The 8609-nt window shown below is 38.1% G+C and overlaps 1 non-coding gene across 1 annotated transcript; it reads right to left on the bottom strand.

The window, feature by feature from the left end:
- Positions 1–2915: 2915 nt before the first annotated feature.
- LOC128291264 (small nucleolar RNA R71) lies at positions 2916–3020 on the bottom strand. Its single transcript, XR_008281040.1, has one exon. It is a non-coding gene; the product is annotated as a small nucleolar RNA R71 (small nucleolar RNA).
- Positions 3021–8609: the final 5589 nt, after the last annotated feature.

The following is an 8609-nucleotide window of genomic DNA, read 5'->3' on the forward strand; positions in this document are numbered from 1 at the left end:
GATTTATTTGATCAACTGAAGAGAGCCACAGTATTTTCCAAGATAGATTTGAGGTCCGATTATTATCAGTTGAGAGTTAAGGACTCGAACATGTCAAAAACTGCATTTCAGATAAGGTATGGTCATTATGAACTTTTGGTAATGCCTTTTGGTCTAACTAATGCTCCTGCAATTTTCATGGATTTAATGAATTGAATTTTTCGACCTTATTTGGACAAATTTGTTGTGGTGTTTATTGGTGATATCCTGATTTATTCTCATGACGAATCTTAACATGCCGATCATTTGAGGACTATTTTGCAAACTTTGAGAGATAAGCAGTTGTATGCTAAGTTTAGCAAAAGTGAGTTATGGCTTAGAAAAGTTAGATTTTTGGGGCATATTGTGTCGGATGATGGGATCCGAGTTGATCCAAGTAAGATTTCAACCATTTTTTATTGGAAACCACTGAGGAACGTATCCGAGGTTAAATGTTTTTTGGGCTTAGCTGGCTATTATCGCAAGTTCGGTAAAGGATTTTCTATGCTTGCCTCTCTGATGACAAAATTGTTGCAAAAAGATGTCAAGCTCGAATGGTCAGAAAAGTGCCAACAGAGTTTTGAGAAATTAAAAGCATTGTTGACTGAGGCTCCGGTATTAGTGCAACCTGAGCCAGGAAAAGAATTTATGGTTTACAGTGATGCATCCTTAAATGGATTGGGTTGTGTGCTTATGCAAGAAGGCAAGGTGATAGCCTATGCTTCGAGGCAATTGAAACCACACAAGAAAAATTATCTGACACATGATCTAGAGCTAGCTGCCATTGTGTTTGCTTTAAAGATTTGGAGACATCACTTGTATGGTGAGAAGTGTCGGGTATTCACCAATAAAAAAAGTCTAAAGTACTTCATGACCCAAAAATATTTGAATTTACAACAACGGAGATGGCTAGAGTTGATAAAAGATTATGAGTTGGTAATTGACTATCACCCGGGTAAGTGATAAACTATAATATATACATATTTTTATCCCATGCTGCACATATTTATGGATGATTTATCATATGTTTTATTGAATTCAATGCTCCTAATCCTTTAATTTCATGTTTTATATTCAAGAGAGCATAGAAAAGTGAAAAGAGCAAGAAACGAGTCCAAAACGGATAAAATAGGCTAATTTCAGTGTTCCACACAGCCTAGGCACTTCCACACGGGTAATTCACACGCCCGCGTGTGACATATGGGCTGGCCACACTCTCGTGTGTCATGGCCATGTTGACATTAAATCACGTCAGAATTTCACACAGCTTGAGCACCCTCACACGAGCGTGTTACACAGCCGTGTCCCTGTAGAGCCCAAGTCTAATTCTATTCGGAAAAGGCTAATTTTGGGCTATTTTGGGCTTTCCAAAGTCTATATAAACACCCTAGAAAAGGATCAAAAAGGGACAGGTAGAATAGAAGGTAGAAAATACTCAAAGACAGCCATTGGAATCAGCTCGGAAGTAGGATTAACTTCAAGACTGAAGATCTCCATTCAAGTTCTACTGAAGTTTTTAGGTTTTTTTATGTTTTGTTGTTTTCCCAATTTTGAGATGTTTTCCTCCATCATTATGAACTAAATTCCCTAAATACCTAGGGAAGATGAAACCTAAGATGAATCATATTATCTTTTGAATTATATGATAAATACTTGTTCTTATTCTTAATTATGAGTTTTAATCCTTGCTTTAATATTTTAGGATATTAATTCAGGTTTTGATGTGCTTATTTAGTAGAGTAAAAGTCCCTGTTTAAGAGTAGATCTTCCATAATTAAGTAGAGTTGATTGCAATCCTAGAGATAGGACAACATAAATTTGGCAGATTAGAGTCAAATCTAATAAAGGAATCTATAGATCGAGTTAATGTGATAATAAGTGTTTTAATTAGAAAGAGATTTCAATTAATCAACCTAGAGTCAGTTGTTTTTAGTCTTGAGAGAGATATTAACATAAACTAGGGATTTCTATGGATTAAGTCAAGTGAATAAATCGTCTAGTTCAGAAGTAGTAAGTGAAGTCTAGGTAGATTCTTCCTTGGGTATTGTCTTCTCCATCGGTTTTCCAAAAGTATTTTCTAACCTTTATTTCTGTCGTGTTCTTAGTTAATTAAATAGTTAATTTTAGTTTAAAAACACCCATTTAATTCTTAGGCTAGATAATAAAAAGATAGTAATTATTAGTACTTTTAGTCCTTGTGGATACGATATTTTTGATCTCACCATAACTATACTACTGTTCGATAGGTGCGCTTGCCTTAGTCAAATTTTTAGTCAGTTTAGCGACCATCAAGTTCTTCTGGCAAGGATCTCTAGTTTATAACTAGAAGGAACCCGTCAGGACCTTTGTTATTTGATAGTGAGATAGAAAGCACAGCTGGCAGAAATCGAAGAGAAATAAGGCGAAGCCTACAATATATAGAGGAAGAGCAAGAGGACGTGACCTATATACCCGAAGAGATGGCGGACAATCCGAATAATCTGCAACCTCCTGTAGTTGTTGCAAATCCAGTAAATCAAAACCCTGCTCATCGTACTATGTATGATTATGTTAAGCCTACTATAACAGGAACTGAATTGAGTATTGTTAGACCTACTGTTTCTACAAATAATTTTGATCTAAAACCTAACACGATTCAAATGATACAACAGTTTGTTCAGTTTGATGGTTTGCAGGACGAGGATCCAAACACTCATTTAGCAAATTTTTTGGAATTCTGTGACACCTTTAAGATCAATGGTGTTTCTGACGATGCCATTCGCCTTCAGTTGTTTCCTTTTTCATAATGGAATAAGGCTAAACAATGGTTGAACTCGTTACCACGAAGGTCAATCACTACTTGGTAACAAATGACCGAAAAATTTTTGCTTAAATATTTTTCGCCAGCTAAAATGGCTAAATTAAGGAATGACATCTCTTCTTTTATGTAGATGGATTTAGAAACACTTATAATGCATGGGAGAGATACAAGGACTATTGACAAGGTGCCCTCACCATGGGCTACCTTTATGGTTACAGGTTCAGACCTTCTACAACGGTGTGAACTCCTCAACAAGGCAACTGATTAATGCAGCCGCCAGTGGAACCTTGAACAACAAAAAACCAGAAGAGGCTTACGAATTTATTGAAGAGATGTCACTAAACAACTATCAGTGGCAAGTCATGAGAACGAAGCTGACAAAAGCAGTTGGTGTTTTCAACCTCGACGCGGTCACTATGCTATCTAACCAGGTAGAACTATTGAATAAAAAGATTGATGGTTTGTATGATTCTACTCAGGTACATCCAGTAATGAGGTGTGATACAAATGGAGGAGGGATGCACAACACAGACTATCCATCCTTCAACGCCAGCACCAAGGAAGAACAAGTCCACTATATAGGTAACAATTCTAAACCTCAGAATCACCCTTATAGTAACATTTACAATGCAGGTTGGAGGAACCATCCCAATTTTTCGTGGGGTGGTCAAGGGAATCAAAGGCCATAACACCCTCTAGGTTTTCAACAACCACCTTACCAACAGGAGAAAAAGCTGGACCTTGAAGAGATGCTTACAAAATTTATCTCGGTCTCAGAAAATCGTTTTCAGAATACCAAGACAGCACTTAAAAATTAGCAAGCGTCAATTCAATGGCTCGAAACTCAAATAGGTCAGCTTGCTAAGTTGATCTCTGAATAACCGCAAGGTGGCTTGCCCAATAATATAGAAACTAACCCAATAGAGCAACTCCATGCCATCACTGTGCGTAACAAAGAAGGGTTAGCTGAACCTAAATCTGAAATGAGGCAAGAAGTTATGGTAAGCAATGGTAAGGTTGAGGTGAGTCATGGTAAACAAAAGCCGGTAAGCAAAGAATATAGACCTCGTGTGCCATACCTCAATACGAAAAGGAAAGACCACATAGACGAACAATTCGGTAAATTCCTTAAACTACTTAAAAAATTACATATTAACTTACTGTTTATTGAAGCTCTTTCGCAGATGCCAAACACAGTTAAATTTTTAAAGGAGCTTTTAACAAACAAACGGAAGTTAGATGAGTCATCGCATGTGGAGTTAAATACAGTTTGCTCAGCTATTTTGCAAAACAAGCTACCCAACAAATTGAAAGATCCAGGGAGTTTTACGATTCCTTAATTAATTGGTAGTTTGAATGTTAATAATGCTTTAGCTGATTTAGGGGCAAGTATTAATGTCATGCCCTACAAGATGTTTAAGCAGCTAGGACTACGGAAACCCAAACAAACTAGGATGAGCATACAACTAGCTGATAAAACTATTAGATTTCCTAGGGGTATCGTTGAAGATGTGCTTGTTAAAATTGGCAAATTCATATTCCCAATCGATTTCGTTATCTTAGACATGGATGAGGACAGTGATGTACCCTTAATTTTAGGCAGACCTTTTTTAGCAACTGCTAGATCTATCATTGATGTTGGAACAGGTGAACTCACACTTCGGGCAGGCGATGACATGATTAAACTCTAAGCTCGTGATTCTTACAAAAAGACTAGTGATCGAGATGATTAAACAAGTTCTTTTAATATGAGTAACCTTGTTGTTCAACCCTCTTTGCAGGAAAAACTTTCGAGAAGTACAAATGAGCCACGTTCTAGTCCATGTAATGACAAGACTATCCATGAATAGTGAAGGCTACAGATCGAGGAACTAGATGAATGGCGAACACAGGTTAAGGAGAAATCGAGAATACATAATGAATCAAGGCATTGCCATGACAAACTTAAAGGTGAATCGAATCAACTTAAGGTTGGAGACAAAGTACTGTTAGATGAAGTAGACCCTCGTGTTGCCACTACTGAACCTAATGGAGCAATACCTTTTGCGGTACTCAACGTTTTCCCATACGATACAGTCGAGGTAACTCATTCCAAATTCGACACTTTCAAGATAAATAGTACTCATCTAAAAACTTATTTTGATAAGATTGATAGGAGGAATGAGGAGTTCCAACTCCTCGACCCACCATGACCAGGAAAATGAGAGGTAAAGTCGAGCTTAGACTCTAAATAAGCGCTTCTCAGGAGGCAACACGAGCACAACACCACTAACTAGTTTATTTTATCTATTTTTTATATTTTAATCAAGGTACAATGACCCACATGGTCGGACAAACATGCATGTCCTTGGCCATATGGCAACAGGGCTAAAAATACCCAAGTATCAACATACACACAGCCATAAACTCGAGCCACACAATCGTGCGACACAACTGTGTGAAACTTGGAGCTTACTTTTTTAAATTTTAAACAGGTCAGAAAGCAGCACGGGGCCGGACCACACAGGTGTGTGGGCTAGCCACACGGGCGTGGGAGAAGCGAAGGACATAAAACATGGCCGTGGGACTCGGCCGTATGACAAATGGCCATTCAATGTTCGCGATGAACACAGGCTAGATTCGAGCCACACGGGCGTGTGACACACCCGTATGGCCCAACATGTGGCTGTTACACGACCGTGTCACCATAAAAAAACCTTAGCCCCTTTCTTCATTCTTTTCTCTTCTCCCCCAAATTCCCCCAAACCCTAGCTGTCGCAGCTCCATTCCCCCCTCCGTCCGACCACCGTTCGAGCCACCTAGCCTTGCCGTGTACTCCTCAACCCTTTGCGCATAAACTTTCATCCTTTTTTTTCCTATTCCCCACTTATCCCTTCACTACCGACCAAGATCGCCTCAAGCTTCCATCCCCACAACCCAGCCCCACCACCGCACGCCTATCCCTTCTCCTCTCCACAGCCACCACCGCTCGCATCATTTAGCCCCGCTCCAACGTTTGTGCGACTCCACCGACTACCAACCCTACCATCGGTCACCCCTTCTCAAACCTTTTTTTGTCTTCCTTTATTATTATTAGTTTAATTATTATTTTGTATTTTGTTTCTTTATTTTATTTTATTTCTCTTTGTCGCAACTGATTTTATTTACTCTTTTTTTCTTGATTAGTTAGTTAATTTCTTGATGATAATATTGTGTTTTTGCTTAATTAAATTTTGAACATTATTTTTAATCATTTGATTTCATTTGTTACTTCTTCTAATTCCATTAGTCTTCTGCATATCTTCTATTTTCATTGTTGTTCTTAGTTTTATAATTTCATTTTTTTTGCTCTATTGCTTCATGGATTGGTCTTAGGTTTCTCTTAAAAAGCATGTTGTTTCTTAGCCCCATTATATTCTATGTTTATTTTCGTCCAATTTTTTAACTTCGTTTAAATTCTTATTCTCTCCTTACATACCGCTATTAAGTGTGTTCATTCATTCTAAAATATTTTGCAAGCCCATTATGAAGAACACAGGAGGCAAGTCAAAAGTGGCCATCCACGCTTCGAAAAACCAGAAGGGTCCTGGCACAATCTCCTCGAGCGCTTCGGCCACAACTCGCCACCATTTACTCCAATTTCCATCTAGCAACTAGGAATATTTATATCAGCTTCTCAGCGTACAACCTCTCGGTGTGGGTCGTTGCATTGATTGGGCCGTGCTAGAGCAGATCCGTTTGGTTGATGATGTGTGCGCGATTATTACCACAGCCCCGTGGGATGGGTTCTTCACCATCATCGAGCCCACCTACTCGGGGTTCACCTTAGAGTTTGGCTCCACATTTTCAGTCCAGCAGGTCATGTCAATCCATGATGAGCCCGACACTATCACCTTGCACATTGGTGGGCTAGTGCGACACATGAGCGTCCCAGAGTTCGGTGCTGCTTTGGGACTTTACACAGAAGAGTTCATGAGCGCCGAGGACTTTCTTCAGCTTCATAGACATATTTATTACTCACCTTCATGATGTTGGACTGAGCTCATGGATGGCCTAACTAACTATGACGCGAGTCGCTCGAACGCGACACACCTCTCTCCGGCTCTACGGTATATTCACGCCTTACTAGCTCACACTTTGACAGGTCGGAAAGAGAGCATAGGAGTGATTAGTACTTATGACGCCTATTTCTTGTGGAGCATGACTACTAGACATGTGTTTGATTTGGCGTATTTCATCACACTTGCTTGCCACAACCAAACTAAACGCCATAAGAAGGGCCCCATCTTTCTCAACCCTTACGTGACTTGTCTCGCTCAACACTTCGATCTCCTCGACACGCCAGAGATGCCATCAACACTCACACTAGTAGGCCAGATGTCTCCTCAAGAAATTTCTAGTATGATCCACATGAGGATGATCGAGCGACATCATGGATTCAATCCCTTTCAGTACCAGTTAGCTCGTTCTGATGGTCAGGATGATCTAGAGGACATTACTGATGATGTTCCTCCCCTTCATAAAGACCCACCTCCACCACCATCACAGAGTCACCGCCCCACTGCTACCACCTTGACAGATATATCCGAGCGACTCTCTCGCTTTTAGCAGTAGTGTTTTGAGTGGTTCGACAGCATCGATGCCACTCTTCGATAGATTTGCCACCACCTTCACATCTCTCCTTTGGCACCGTCGACCCACGAGGCATCCGATAATGAGGACTTTTGAGTCCATTTATTTTATTATTTTTATTTTTATTTTTATTTTTATTTTTATTTTTATTTTTATTTTTTATATATTTTTAAAGACTTATGTTTTATATTTTATGTTTATCTTTATGGTTATTATCGAGTAATCCCTTAATTCTCTTTGACAGTTGTGTTTATTTTCTTATTAGTAATACAGAATCATGCCTTTCATTGGCCTTATCTACAATCCTAGCTTTCGCTATTCCAAGGATTTCATCTAAAAATTCAGGGCAGTTTCGCTTCTCTCCCTCTCTTCTGATATTATACTTATATTGTTATTATCTATCTTTGTACATTGAGGATAATGTACATCTTAAGTGTGGGGAGTTTATTTATATGATTATCGAAAATCCTCGAATTTCTATCTCATTCTTAAGTAATTTTCTCATATTACTATTAGAATGAATTTTGATTGACTTATTATTTTATTTATATATTTTAGATTAAATCATAGGTAATCATGCATTGATTGTTTAAACTTTAAGACATTAGAGAATCAAGCATGATAAGTTGATTTTTGAGAATTAAAATTTTTTAAGTTGTTTCCCCGAATTTAGGTATTATCTTGAAGTTTGAAATTCACAGGATTAACATCAAAAGCAATAATTTTTGTGAGATTTTCAACCTTTAGAGCATATATCACCTCTTGCTCACTTCTATTGTTTCTTATGAGTGTGTCAATACTGATTTGTTGTTCTAGAACTTGCTTCGATTATACATGTCGAGACTACACCTTTAATTTGATATACTGAGATGATAAAGGCACTTAGGTTTTAACCCACTCACTCCTTAAAAGGCCTACCTTCATAATTAACCCTTAATGAACCACCCTTGAGCTTAAAACCTCCCTCTTAATTCACCCTTAACATTAACCCATTAACCTCTTTTTGATTCCTTGAGAATTTTCCCTATTTAATTTGATCCTCTTTTTGTCGAGATTTTATTTGAATAATTGTCTTGCTATGTTTTCCTATTCAATTAGTAGTTCTAAATAATTGACTTGTTCTTATTCTTAAAAAAAAATGTATATATATTTATGTTGATTCTTATAAGTTCTTTGTTAT

Source organism: Gossypium arboreum, chromosome 3, assembly GCF_025698485.1.
Source record: "Gossypium arboreum isolate Shixiya-1 chromosome 3, ASM2569848v2, whole genome shotgun sequence".
In the NCBI taxonomy this organism is placed as follows: domain Eukaryota; kingdom Viridiplantae; phylum Streptophyta; class Magnoliopsida; order Malvales; family Malvaceae; genus Gossypium; species Gossypium arboreum.